Below are 14,900 nucleotides of genomic sequence, written 5' to 3' on the forward strand. Positions count from 1 at the left end.
GCAACTAAGGCACCTGAAATCAATCAAATATAATCAGTATACCAATCACAAAGTCAAAACAGACAAGATAAGAGCCAACAGTCAAAACAATCAATCACATGTGCAAAGCACAAACTCAAATGAAATGAGCTAGCAGCCTACAAAACAAACCAAGTTAGTCCATAATAATCAAACAAACCAATCTCAATCAACTTGAATTAATCTCCTTAAAGCAATTGCTTCTTAACCTGAAAATCAAACTCAAACATGAGAAGTAGACCACTAGGACAAGGCCTAGGGTCAAAGGAGGAGAAATAAACCAAAACAGAACATGAAAGTTGATCAAAATCAAGATGAATCAAATAAGAACAAAGTCCAATTGGTCTCATGTCAAAACTATGCACCAAATCCATCGCATAAACAAAACATGTCAAACTAGGCAAGTTGGAGTCACATTGGAGCAAACAGAATGAACACAAGCATATCAAAACCAAAATGGCTCAATAAATTCCAAGAAAAATCATGTCTAAACAGAACCCATTGAATGAGCAACACACCAAAATTCATTGCATTTGTATAAAGGGAAGCAAGTCAATTAAAATCCTTATATCAAAGCATATTCACACAAGCTGATACAAGGCACCAAATCATGCATCAACTTCAAGTAAGCATAAAACAGAAACCAAACATGATAAATGAATGAAACCAAAGCCATGGCAAACTTCAAGATGTCTATAATATACATGCCAACTTTTAGGTCCATCCAATAAACACCAAGGATTTCACAAATCACATAAGATCATGACTCACAAAAGGTCTACAATTGGTCAAACAGAGGGAAAATTCTCAAACAAATAGAAAATGCATTCAAAAATTCCAGGAAAAATCACAAGCAAACTTAACATCCATAAGTATCAACATGCGAAACTCTAGTTCAATTCAAGTTCCATAGGCATGGCAAAGAAATTCCATAAGTTGGACAATAAATGTTGTGACATACATTGTCACACCTCCAATGATCAGATCATATCTCACAATCCAGGAAGGAAAAAATCACAAACCATATACCAAAATGTTCATCAAAGTGTCTAGATTACACATGTAAAATTTCAGCTCCATTGGATCAAGCTTCATGATTTCATAAAATAAATGGTGAGCTATGTGCAAGAAATGGCATGTATGAACAAACCCTAGGCAATTATTTAATCCAACCGTGCACAAATCTTGAAAAAATAACCATAAAAAAGTAGACATGATGATGAACATTCCACAAATAATTGCATGTGATTTGGATTATTATTTTAGGAGTTATGACTTTTTTAATGTGGAAGAAAATTAAAAAAATGAAGAAACAAGTATGTGAACATGGAAGCATAATGGGAATAAAGTGCAAAAAGCAACATGTGGAAATGCTGCAGAGCGGAATCGAACCGCGTGTAAATTCAAATCCAGCGCATTTTAAGTGAAACACCGCGTTTCACTAATACAGGTGGCGGCGTGTGAATGGTGGCATGGCACACAAACAGCAAAAAACATGCAGAAACAAGGCCAGGCGAATCAAACAAGTTCTGGATATCAAGACCCTAACACATTCATCGTGTTCTTCCTGTTCATCATCATCAAAATCCAAACTCCACAGAAATGCATAAAAATTATATCAATCGAATCATCTTATCATGCACAGCACTAATCCAGCATCAATTTGTTCTAAATTTACTCATATCAAAAGGATCGATCAAATTAAGTTCTAACAACCAAACTTCAAATCAAGATAACTTTCTCAAAACCTAATGAAAATGCACGATTCAAAGTTCATCATACTCAGCAACAAAGGATCTACCAGATGCACACGACAATTGGAATAATTAGAGCAATCGAATTTCACCTTGATGAAGATGCAGAAACTTGATTTGCTTGTTTCAAGGCTTCAATTGTGAAAACAGATGTTCAGTGATGATGAGGAAGATGAATGAATGCAAGGCTTTAGCTCAACAGTGCTTAAACTCGAAGAAATCTCCAAATGCCATGAACATGCTCAAGCTCCAACAGTTCCAATTCTTCAAGAATTCTCCAACATTTGCTTCAACAGATCTTCAATGCTTCCTGCAGATGATGATTAGCACAAGAACAAGCAAAAGGAATGATGAAATTCGATGAAAAAAAAGTTGAAGAAATTTGAGATGAAAAAGTTTCAGATCTGAAATTGTGAAGTGTTGATGCAGAATTCTGTTATGATTAGTGCTTTATACCACCTGTTAATCACACTTGTTAAACATGCTTAAGCAAAATGCAATGGATTAGTGAATTGAGCATATTATGCAATTTGGCCAAAATGCCCTTATGCTTATGTGACCAATGGAACAGTGCAAATTCACCTTGCACAAGTCCAAAATTCTGTTTTAAGGCAAATGCAATTGGTTTGGAGTGAAAATTATGCATACTTTTCAAAATCACTTTTTCCCACCAAAATTTAAAATGAATTCACTTGAAAAATGCACTTTTTGTGTGTTGATTTTTGATGAAATGTAATGAATGATTATGATAGAGCATGTCAAATGGAGATTTCTCCAAAAAGAACCACATGAATTGGCCTTTTGGTTCAAAAGTTATGCTAGCTTGAAGTTCAAATTCCATTGACAATGATTTGATCATAACTTGCCAACCACACATGAGAAATGGATGTTCTTGGACTTTTTGGAAGGGTGAGAGCAAGATCTTCAACTTTCATTTTGGACAAAATTTGATTTGAAGCTTGCTTGATGATGTAAAGTTGAGGAGAAGACCTTTCCATTTTTGGCAGTTTGAAATTACAGGTCACTTACTATTTTTGGAAACTTCTTGTCTGACCTCAAATCCTTCAAGGTTGATGTTTGACATGTTATATGAGGCTTGTATGGACATGAATGAGGTCTTTCTAACCATCTCCCACCATCAAATCCCTGATTAAATGCACAGTTGACCACAGTTGACTTTGCTAGGGTTTCAGTTGACTGAGCCATGTTCTGATAAATTTCAAACCTCCACCACTTGAGATCTTGATTCCAAATGATGTCACAACTCATATGAATCTCTTATGAATGATCATGGTGCCCAAATTCTTCAGAATGGCCACCATCTATGGCTCAATGCTTTGCCTTAATTGCCTTGACCTAATTGCTTCATCTGCAAGTAACAAGATTAGATGACAATATTTTTGTACTTTTGGGTTAGTAAACAAATGAAAAGAAATGATATACAAATGCTACACATGTTTGGTGATCAAGAAATCACACTCACAAGATAACCCAACCACAAAGAGGGAGGCAAGGTGCACAATGATCCTTGAGGCAATGATATGATATGATATGATGCCATGAGGGATCTTAGGGACAAAATTGGGGTCTTACACAAGGATTAATTGCCCTTTTCATCTCAATTGGTCACTGCAAGAAAGAGGAGGAAGAATCAAGTGAATTCAGATCAAGATCAAGCCAAGTCATAGCTACCCGAAGGTGAATTTTCAGAAACTTCAAACCTTTGATTCTCTCTTAATTATTCACTATTCTCTTTGATTATTGGTTGTCTGAAGTCCTATCAATGTAGGCAACAAGATTGAGTTGCGTTGAGGTCAAATTGAAGCAACTCAGATCCTGCACCTCAAATTTCAAATCCATGTATCTTTCAATATACTTGGAATTGGAATAAATGGAGGTCAGATTCGAGCTCCTGAGCATTTTTCCTTTAAAATGATGTCCTTACTTTTTATTTTGGTGGTGGTTGATGGTGGACCAGTCCGGTGAGGTCCACCGGAGCCCTAATTCCGGTGGTGTGGTGGCAAGGCCTATCTATCAAATCATCTCTCCACGTTTTAGTCCTAACCATTCTTTCTGATTACCACGCATGTACACGAGTAAACTGTGGCATTTGGTGGAAGCGCGTACTTGGCCATCAAATCCGCCACCTCAATTAATGAGGGAGAACTGATGACCCTTGTTTGTTTTTAATTTTATTTTAATTTCTAAATTTTCATTTAATCCTTTAATTTTTTTTAATTCTTAGAAATTTCATTTTTAATCCAAAAATATGGTACTTTCACCAAAAATCTTTAAATGTTTTTCTCTTTCATTTTTGAATTAAAATTATTTTTTGGATTAATTTTGGTATTTTTCATGAATTAAATGTTTTTGTGCATATTTTTAATTGTTTTAAAATACTCATGACTTTCTAAAAATTGTGAATTTTTTTGTCTAAGGTCCTTTGACCTAGGATAAATCCCTTGGCCATTTATTTGGTGTTTTAAATTTTAGGTTTTGTCCAAATTAAAATGCATTTTAATTCATTTTTAATGTGATTATTAATTGATTAAATATTTAAAAATTATGTTGAGCCATTTTTATGGTCTTGTGATGTTTGACTTTCTGTTTGGGTCTTGGTCATGGTTGATTTGACTTTTGTTTGATCAAAACCATTGGATTTAGGGGATTGATGAAATGTACATTTCATCTCCCAAAATTAATGGATGGTATTGATCAGATGAAATTCCTCTCATGATCAATTTGTGTTTCTATTTCCCCTTCCCTCTTCATCTTCATCCCTATTCTTCCTCATTCCCTCATTTGACCAATGAAATCTCTAATGTCTAAATTCTAATGGGAGATGTGTGGAGACTTGACCTTCTTCTAGTAAGTGAGATTGTAAGTCTCCCATTCTTCATGGCATTGTGTGGAGACTTGACCTTTTTTCCTTTCATGAGAGCTAGTGGCATACTTGTTGAATTATCCAAGTTGGAGCCCTTCTCATGGAAGATGTCTTGGTTTAAGGAATCATACTTGTGAATGAATAGTTGAGTGTTCTCCAAAGAATGACTTAATCAATTAAAACTCAACACTAACATTTGACTAACCATTGACTAACTCTTATTCGTTATGCTTTTACTTTCAAGTCATTTACTTTATGCAATTTAACTTCCAGTCATTTATCATTCATTGCCATTTACATTTCATATAACTTGTTTATGTTTCAGTCCTTTTCATTTTGCTCATTTGAGTCATATCTTGTGATTGTATATATTTGTTTGTGTGTTTTGATTTCGTTTGTGGTCTTAGGACCTTAAAACACCTAATAACAACAAAAACCCTAAAAAACATGTGGTGGACTGTTGGGACTTGATCTGAGCTTTTGGACTTAGAATTAGGCAACATTCCCCGTGCTAAAGGACTTGGCCAATGCCAACATGTGAGATTGAGCTACCCCTACTTGTGCTTTCATCTGATGCAAAACTTTGGATATGTTTGATTCATCTACTACTCTGTCTTTGTGTTGAATTGTTATTTTATTATTATTATGTCTGATGTTTTGTTTTGAGTTGATCAAGGAATATTTCATCTGCTACATGGGAAAACATTAAAGACTGCTAGTTATTGGAATGCTTGTTTGGATATTATGGATATCTTTATTTGATGCCTTGATATTCATATGATATTTGGATATTGCTTGTCAAAGTCCAAAGGAAAATAGGTTTTTATATGACATTCTTGTCTGTTGGATTGCATCCCATTGGTCAGATCTTTTCAACTCTTAACTTTTAATTTTTTCTTAGGGTAGTCTCCTCATCTCCTCCCACTTATTTAATTTCAAAATCTCTCCCTCTTTTCAAAAACTTTCTTTGCTTGTGATTTCAAACTTAGACCTGTTTTAATATTTAGAAACTTTGGCCTTATGCCAACGAATTTTAAAATCTTTTCTAAATCAAATTTGTAAATAAACTTAACCATATTGACATCAAAATTCAAAAGGACAAAATGAACTAACAACCCCATTCAAATGTTTGGCCCTTTATGTCTTTTCTTATTAAAATTTTGTAAAAAAATCAATTCACCAACTTCTTTGAAATTTTAACATGAACTACGAGGTTTTGATCCCTCATTTTTATGTTGGTACGTAGGCATAAGACCGAAGGTCTTGTCAAACACAAAAATATAATAAATGAATTCTTTTCTCATCCCTACACTCTTTATTTTATCAAACATCATTTATACCAAAAACATATGCACATAAAAAGGGATCCCTAGGAGTACCTAGGACACTTTGGATGCTAACACCTTCCCTCTTGGTAACCAACCTCATTACCTGTAATCTCTGGCATTTTATTAGTTTTGATTTGAAAACTTCTTATCCTTGGATGTTGTTCGTACTTTTCCCTTTTCCTTTGGAAATAATAAAAGCACGGTGGTGACTCTGGTTTTTATTGACGTCAAGTTTATCCATAGCTTGATGGTCATGAATTTACCGCTACAAAAATTAAGTGGAGACTCTGTTGGGGAGTAGTCCTTAGTGGGTTTAGCCTACTTTTTTTATGTGTATATATTTGTATATTTGATATTTTTATATAGTGTTTGTGTGATATAATATGTCTGTTTTTCTTGGTGATCTCTGAGTGGTGAGATAAGTTCTAACCCGAACTTGAGTGCAATTAAGATAGGAGGATGGTATAGTCATGTTCAACTTGTGTGGAGTAGTCCATAACAAGTTGGCTTGAGATCCATCTACTTAGTGGAGACCTCTTTAGAGTTACTAATGTCACACAAGTTATTTGTGGATATGCATTACTTTCTCTGATTTGGGGTCTGAGAAGCTGAGGACCGTAGAACATTTAACCAAACATGGCCTATTTAGGACGTAGTGCGGAGATTGTTCAAGTGTAGACTTGATAACAGTTGTTACGCGATACTACACTCAGACGAGTTTCTCTTGAGAATATTATGGGTTGATGAGTCAGTCATCCTAACCCATAATATCTGATAGATGCTATTAAGTCTCTGAGAACTTTTGTAGAACATGATCTACAAATTTTTACCCTTAGTACACTCTTTTGGGATGGTTCTTAACCCGACTCCATGCTCGTGACTCACAACAAACCCTTTGATTCTTAGTTGATCCGATCAAGTATGGTGAATATTAATGGAACTTAGGTGTAGATAAGGTGAAAACCATAATCCATCAAAATGGATGATTGATCTTGATGATGACTTGATCCATCCCTTGACCTTTGTTTGTGTTTTCCTTGTGTGTGATCCCTTGTTTATGATTGTTGCATTCATGCATACATGCGCATCATGACATTCATCATAGAAAATAAATTTCAAGGAAACTAAGGTCTTATTTGCAAATATTTTCAGACCATGGATTATGGACGAAGGAACACTAAGAAGTACAGTTTTAGATGTCCTGATTTGAAAGAGCTAAGGAAGTTGTCATTCTTTGTATTAGATCCCTTGGACTTCAAGCAACGTCATAGGAAGATCTTGTTTGTGTTATCTACTGATGTGGTTGGAGGACTTCTGAGTGTTTTAGTTCAGTTCTATAACCCTTTCTACCGGTGCTTCACTTTTCCAGACTGTCAACTTGTGCCCATGTTGGAGGAGTATGCTCGTCTCTTGGGTACGCCTGTATCTAACAAGGTACCTTTTAGTGGATTAGAGGAGATCCCAAGATCTCATGTCATAGTTGAAGCTCTTCATCTGAAGAAATCTGAGATTGATGCTCATTTGGTGAAGAAAGGATGAATTCTTGGGTTAACTTCTAAGTTTCTCATTGGTAAAGCTACTGGTTTTGCTCAAGCCGATATCATGGATGCTTTTGAGTCTATCTTGGTATTGCTCATCTATGGCTTGGCTTTGTTCCCTAATATTGACGGTTTTGTTGATGTTAATGCCATTAGAATTTTCTTGATTGGGAATCCTGTTCTGACTCTGTTGGGTGACATGTATTTCTCTTTTCATTTGAGGAATTTTAAGTGTGGTGGGATTATTGTGTGTTGTGTTCCTCTCCTGTGCAAGTGGTTTATTTTTCACTTGCCTCAGACGTCTGCTTTCATGGAGAACCGACAATGTTTACCATGGTCTCAGAGACTTATGTCTGTCACTAATGATGATATTGTTTGGTATGATTCTGCATTGAGTAGCTTGGATATTATTGATAGTTGTGGTGAGTTCTCTAATGTGCCTCTCATTGGTACGCAAGGAGGAATCAACTACAACCCATCATTGGCCCGTCGTAAACTTGGGTTCCCCTTGAGAGATAAACCTAATAACACTCAGTTAGAAGGTCAATTTTATCAAGAGGGTAAAAATCCCCAACTTTTGAAGAGTAGGATGATGCATGCTTGGCATAATATGCATAGGAAAGGAAGATCCGAGCTTGGTCCATGCAACTGTGTAGCTTTGGAAGCTTACACTATTTGGGTGAAGAAAAGAGCTTTGGAGCTTAAGATACAATACGCTTGTGAGAGACCTACATATGTGGTTGTGGCTGAGCCATCAACTCTCCCTCACCAAGATTTAGAGGAGTTGGAAGACGCACTTGCTAAGATGAAGCAAGAGAGAGATATGTGGGAAGAGCGGTTCCATGCTTTGAACCAAAAGCATGAAGAGTTGCAACTTGAGTCGAAAGACAAAGATGCGCTTATTGAGATTCTTGAAGACCGTGCAGTGAAGAGACAGAGAGAGCCAGAGGGATTATCTTCCTCTAGCATGCCTCATCCTTCCGGTGCTTGGAAGAAGATAGTTGATCAGCTTGTCCTCGAGAAGGCTCAGATGAAGACATCCTTTGAGTCTAAGATTCGACGCATATGAAGGAAGTATGTACCCATATCCAGATCATTTGATGCAGTTGCTAGGGATCCTTAGGATGACATTTTCCTTTTCTCTTGTATTTGTACTTTGGTTTCTGAAATTGTACTCAGCGTAGTCCTTCCAATTTTATGAATAAAAAGAGATTTTATGGTCAATCGAATTATCATTATTAATTGTTATTATTAATTGAATTACTATTTGCAAAGGCTTCATATATTCTTTGAAATTAAAAATTATAAAAAACATCGCATTTCATGCATCATTTACATAACAGGTTTCTTCCGCCAGATGTCTTATCCGTTCTTCTTCTGTGCATCAGCCAAGCTGACTCACGACTACAACACTCGTGCTAATCGAGTGAAGAGAATGGAGCATCTAGAGCAAGACAATAAAGAGCTGAAGGATGAGATTGCCAGACTTACGATGCTGACGGAATCCGTGATTGCTGCTAAGAACCAGCCGTCACCGTCTTCTGCAACTCCTCCGCCTTAGAGGACTATCATTTCTGAGATTGCTTCGTCGTCTGTAACTGTGACTGCTGCCAGCCAGCCCATTCCTGCTGGATTCCCATGGGGAATACCACCAAATTTCGTGCCAAAGGGGTATGCGCCCAATGATTTTACCGAAATGGTAAACATGGGGATGAGGCTAGAGGAAGGAGTCTGTGAAGGGCGTCTTTCCAAAGATGAGGCATCAACCAGCAAGAAGTATGGTGGGAGTTTTTCTAAGAAGAAAGAAGGAAAGACTAATTCAGTGTCAGTGGGGAGGCAGAGAAGGCCTTTGTAAGACCCCAATTTTGACCCTAAGATCCCTCATGCTATTCTCATCATATGAATTAACATTGAGATCACACCTTGGAATCCTCCTTACCCTTCATTTTTCTTTATTTACTAACCAAAATACCAAAAATATGTCATTGTATAGTTTAACTTCTTTTGTAGGTATTGTGTATGCTCACCTTTGATCTATCAAGCTCATATCTAGGGTTCAAGACCCTCAATGCAAGGAGCTCAATTAAGAAATGGTTTACTATGGCTCTAAGTATAATATATGGATTCCCATGATCTTCACATTCTATTTTGATCAAGAAATCATCAAGAGTTTGAAGCATGTTTGTCTTGGAAGCCCTAGTTCATCTGGGTATCTTGTGTGACTTCTACAAGTTTCTTCACCAATTGGTCAAATATTTCAAGGTATACTTCACATTTCATCATCTTATGCATATATTATCCTCCATAAGTCCCAAAAGTCAAGAGAATATCAAGCTAGCAAGTTGGTTCATGGTGTTTGACTAGAGGAATTCAACTAGTCAAAATTGTGGTTCCCTAGACCCTATCTACTACAGTTTGTATCATATGAAACTAATTCCAAGAGAAACGTTACTCTAGATAACATTCCAAACAACTTTCATGTTGAGGTCAAGAGCTAGTTTTGCGTGGAAAGTCATTTTTCATGGTGAAAGATTATAGGTCATTTTGTTTGAACCCTAGTTTGGAGGTCAACTTCCCAAGACCATAAATTGCTCATTTTATATGATATGAAAGCAATTGAAATTGCATGATCGAATTCAAGATGTCTACTTCAACTTTGATGTTTGGAGGAAGTGCAAACTCAACTTGCAAACGCATGTGCCAAGAGGAAACATTATAGGTCATTTTGGGCCAATACCATTGAACAAGTGATTTTCCTCAAGTTATAAAATTCATAACTCCTTCATCCCAAATCCAAATGAGGTCACATTTGTGACCTATTTTAATGGATTTGGAATAGCTACAACTTTGATTAAGGAACCTTTCTCATTTGAAGCCCATAGAAACAGTTATTCAAGGTGGAAGAAGTGAACATATGGCTTGGTACTTATAATTTTTTTGATATGTTTGATTTTCCAAATTTCCACCTCAAAATTCATCATGATCAAAGCTTCAAATGAAAAAGTATTCAACATGAAAGTTATTCCTCTTGATCTAATCTTTCCAAAAAGTCCAAAATCATCTCATTTGGACAAAGGATGAATGACTTGCGCATGGGTTAAAGTTGAAGGACCATTTGGATAATATCAAGTTCCACTTTTCATACACGAACGCATGGCTTGACCACATGATTTCAACATGGCTTACACTCAATTTTGGACCTAAGTGCATCACTTGATGGGCCTATCACACGCCCATGTAAGCATGCAAGAGAGATTTTCAAGTTTTGCCAAAAATGGAAGTGTGCAAATATCAGTCCCATTGGCCTATAAATAGAAGCTCTCTTGCTCAGAAATAGGGACATCATGCGCAAGATTTTATTCGGCAACCCTAAACCCTCACCATTAAAGGATAATGTAAGACCCCAATTTTGACCCTAAGATCCCTCATGGCATCCTAACATTGCATTTGCACAGCCTCAAGGATCGTGAGCATTTTGGTTCCCTTTGCCTTTGGGTGGGACTCCTTGTGATTGGTTTGAGATCACCAAGCATGCTTGAATTATACATCATTGTTTCTCTTACTTTTGTTTACTAAAAAAAAAATTAAAAAAATTTAAAAAAAAAAAAAAAAAAAATGAAAAAAAAATTAAGAGAAAAACGAAAAAAAAAGAATTGGGATAAAAAAAAGAGGAAAAACGAAAATAAATAAATAAAATATAACAAAAAAATTTTGGACTTGGGCCTCTCTCATTTGAGCCCACAGGTCCACAAAAACCAGGTTATAAATTCAGAGTTTCAGTGAAACAAAAGGAGGTCATTCCTATTACCTTGGCAGGAAAAAGAAAGTGAGAGAAGAGCTAACAGAGTTTAGAGCAACCTCCAGAGGCAAACCCTCAGATTGCTCTGCAGACCTCACGGGTGCAACTCAATTTCAATCGATCCTCCCTAATCAGGTATGCCCTATTTCCACTACTTTATACTTTCAACCTGAAATTTTTTGATACCCTTTTAATGTATGTGTTTGACAAGAGGTTTAGGCCTCCTGCCCTTGGTTGCTTTTTGTGAGCTTTTTTTTTTGTGAATTTTAATGGCATGATTCATGTGTGTCATACGGTGAACTGACTTTGATGTGTTTTTGCTTTGGAAAGCAAATGTCGTGGATAGCAAGAGTCGCCACCGACTTTTCTTTTATCCAATAAGGAAAGGTGGAAAAGAACAGGAAAGACCTTAATTAGATTTTGGGTTCGGGAGGTACATTATACAAAGGGAAGGTGTTAGCACCCTTTGTATCCATGGTTATCCATGGGCTCTTAATTGCTTGATCACTTATGTTATTTTTTTCTTGTCTGAAAAAGTGTTTGTGAATTGTTTAGAAAATATTTTGAAAGGAGAATTTAACTTTGTAATGATTCTTGTACGAATGTATACAAAGTGGTTATCTCGTTTAGTTTTGAAAGTTGTTTTAGAAAAATAGAACTCGGTAATGATTCTAGTACGAATGTATACCAAGTGGTGATTTTCTAAAAGATGTTTTGAAAAGGTGTGAGGTGTGAAAAGTATTTCAAGTTGTGAGTAAGCAATTAAGGGTTATACCTACCCGAGGTCTTTATAAGTATTTCCTATCCTTATGGGGGTAAAACCGTCCTTACTATTGGGAAGTAAGTAGTTTTATCCTTTGGATGTAAAAGGGTCATCGTAGGGTCATCGATTGGTCATTAAAGGCAACATTTGTAAGGATACCTTAGCATTCGAAGGGACGATCATCATTTAACCGTAGGCTACAACGAAGGGTCATCGAGGGGCAAAATCATATATTCGCAGGAAACATCCGAGGGACTATGATTTATTTTATAGGGACATGATGATTTAACCGAAGGGTCTTTGCTAAGTGTATCCCCACATTCGCGGGACATGACCATAATGCCGTAATATCTTAAGGCAACAAGAGAGGTCCAAGATCACATATTCAAAGGCAATGTTTTACAATCAATTAGGTAGTTGTAATCAATTAGGTAATTAGGTCCATATTATAATCCATTAAGTAATTAGGATAAATCTCCACATGGGTATCCCACAAATAAAGTGGAATACCTAGCAAGCTACTTTTCCGGGAATATGTAAGCCCTTACAAAATTCAGCAAACGGGTTAGAATGTCGAGACAAAGGGCACTTGAGAATTGCACTACAAAAGCAACACAGCAGTAGTAATGTCAGGCGAAATAATGCATGATTATGATGAATCAGATCAGGTAGGCACAAAACGGAACAGAAAAATTCAGCGACTGTCATGTTCGCTGCTGCCTCGCCTAGCGAAGACTTAGCGAGTGCTCGCTACATGCTCGCTTAGCGATGTGCTAGCGAGCGGCTACGGGTTTGGAGTTTGACAACAGTACGATTTCCGGAACTCCGAACCCTATGGCATTCAATTACAGAAATAACATGGTCAAACATTCAGGACATTCAGGCATACTTAAACTCACATGCAAACTCTAATTACATATCCAGAAATTCAATCATGATGCATTATGTATTTAGAGATTACAGATTGGAAGCATAAAACAGTAGCGATGCGCAAACCTGTTTGCAATTGAATTGCAACGTCGAATTGGAAGATCACCTTTGGTATCGGATTGACTTGGGCGGAGGTAACCTTTGTGCAGATGAGTTGCCTTCAGGGTTTCCTTTAGGGTTGCTCTGAATTCTCTCGGTTAGCCTCCAAGGTTTGATTGCTAGGGTTCCCGTTCGTCTCCTTCTGTTCCCCCTTTCTGACTGAAATGTTGGTATTTATAATGGTTTGTTGTGACCTAATGGGCTCAGAATGAAGCCCAGAATTTTTTTGGTATTCGCAAGCTTCGCTAGGCGAGTATTGTAGCGAAGGGTTCGCTAGGCGAAGGATTTGCTCGCCTAGCGAGCGTGCCGGTTTAAGTCTTTTTCTGGATTGGGCCATTTGTGAGCTGGGTCTTTGTTCCTTTAAGGTCAATGTCTTGAAAAATAAGTTGGAGTGCCTTGAAAAATGCCTTGTAATATTAACGGGCAAATTTTGGGGTATGACAGCTGCCCCTGTTCAATATTCTTGAACCGAGAGAGTTAGAATGGTGTGTACGCCATTCGTGATCTGGAGGTGGAAGATTATTGAACACTAGAATGCCCCAAAAATTTGCACTTGTTAATCGAAAGTTGGTCTTGATGGAGATGGGCTTAAAGATGCCATCCAGGAAGTTTGATGATGAGAGCTTCAGAGTGCGTCGTACATTAGACGATATCTGAAGACATGGGTGTCATACCGGGTCATACGCTAGACCGTATAGTGAGTCCTCCATTATGCTGTCGACTTCGCTGGGGAGTCAGAGTGTGTTATACGCTGCTGGGGATAAGGTATCAGAATGGATCATACGCTAGATCGTATCTGAATAGCAGAGTGAGTTGTTCATTAGGCGGATGACTTCGCTGTTGAGGAAAGATCAGAATGGATCGTACGCTAGATCGTATCTAAGTTGCGGAATGAGCCGTTCGTTAGGCTGTATCTGACGAAGGTAGAATCAGAATGGATCGTACGCTAGATCGTATCTGAGTTGAAGATCCAAATGGTTCGTACGTTAGATCGTATTGGAGTTGCAGAATGAGTCGTACGTTAGGCTGTATCTGAAGAAGAAAGTAGTCGTACGCTAGACTACACCCCGGAATGTACCGTACGCTGGGCAGCATCTGAGGATTTGAAGGTCCAACTGGGTCGTACATTAGACCGTATTGGAGTAGTTGAAGGTCAGAATGGATCGTACGTTAGATCGTATCTGAGTTGAAGGAGTCATATGTTGAGCTGAATCAGAATGAACCATACGCTAGGCTATATCTGATAGTATTTGTATATGTTGTATTTGCAATGAATATCTGGGGTGGGCTTAAAGATGCCACCATTGGGCGGATATCAGAGTGCTTGCCAGAGTGGATTGTATCTGAGAGATGTAGTTGAATCTTGAATGTAATTGATAAAGATGTCCGTCTGAATGGACCTTTGTTTTGACTGTATCAGGAGGATAATTAACCTGAAAAATAAAGTTAGCTTCATGCTATGTCATGATGCATGAGATGTTTTATGCTTATGAAAATGAATGCGAACAATGTATGCATGCGTATGCCGTGAAATGATGTAATGAATGAATTATGCATCTGAAAAGTTTTTCCTGGCGACTCCCTGGGGAAAATAAATCCCCATCTTCTGGTTGGAGATGCTTATATTGATGACCCTTTCTTGGCTGGGGATACTTGATTTATGTCTGGTGGTAGAGATATTCAACAGAGTCTGGCTGGGGGATGGAGGAGATGATCCGTCTGTCTAGCGATGCCAACCTCTTCTAGGAAATAGCTGTTTTTGTTGGGGAATGGAATTAGCAACCGGA

The sequence above is a fragment of the Lathyrus oleraceus genome, chromosome 1 (assembly GCF_024323335.1).
Source record: "Lathyrus oleraceus cultivar Zhongwan6 chromosome 1, CAAS_Psat_ZW6_1.0, whole genome shotgun sequence".
Taxonomy (NCBI): Eukaryota; Viridiplantae; Streptophyta; class Magnoliopsida; order Fabales; family Fabaceae; genus Lathyrus; species Lathyrus oleraceus.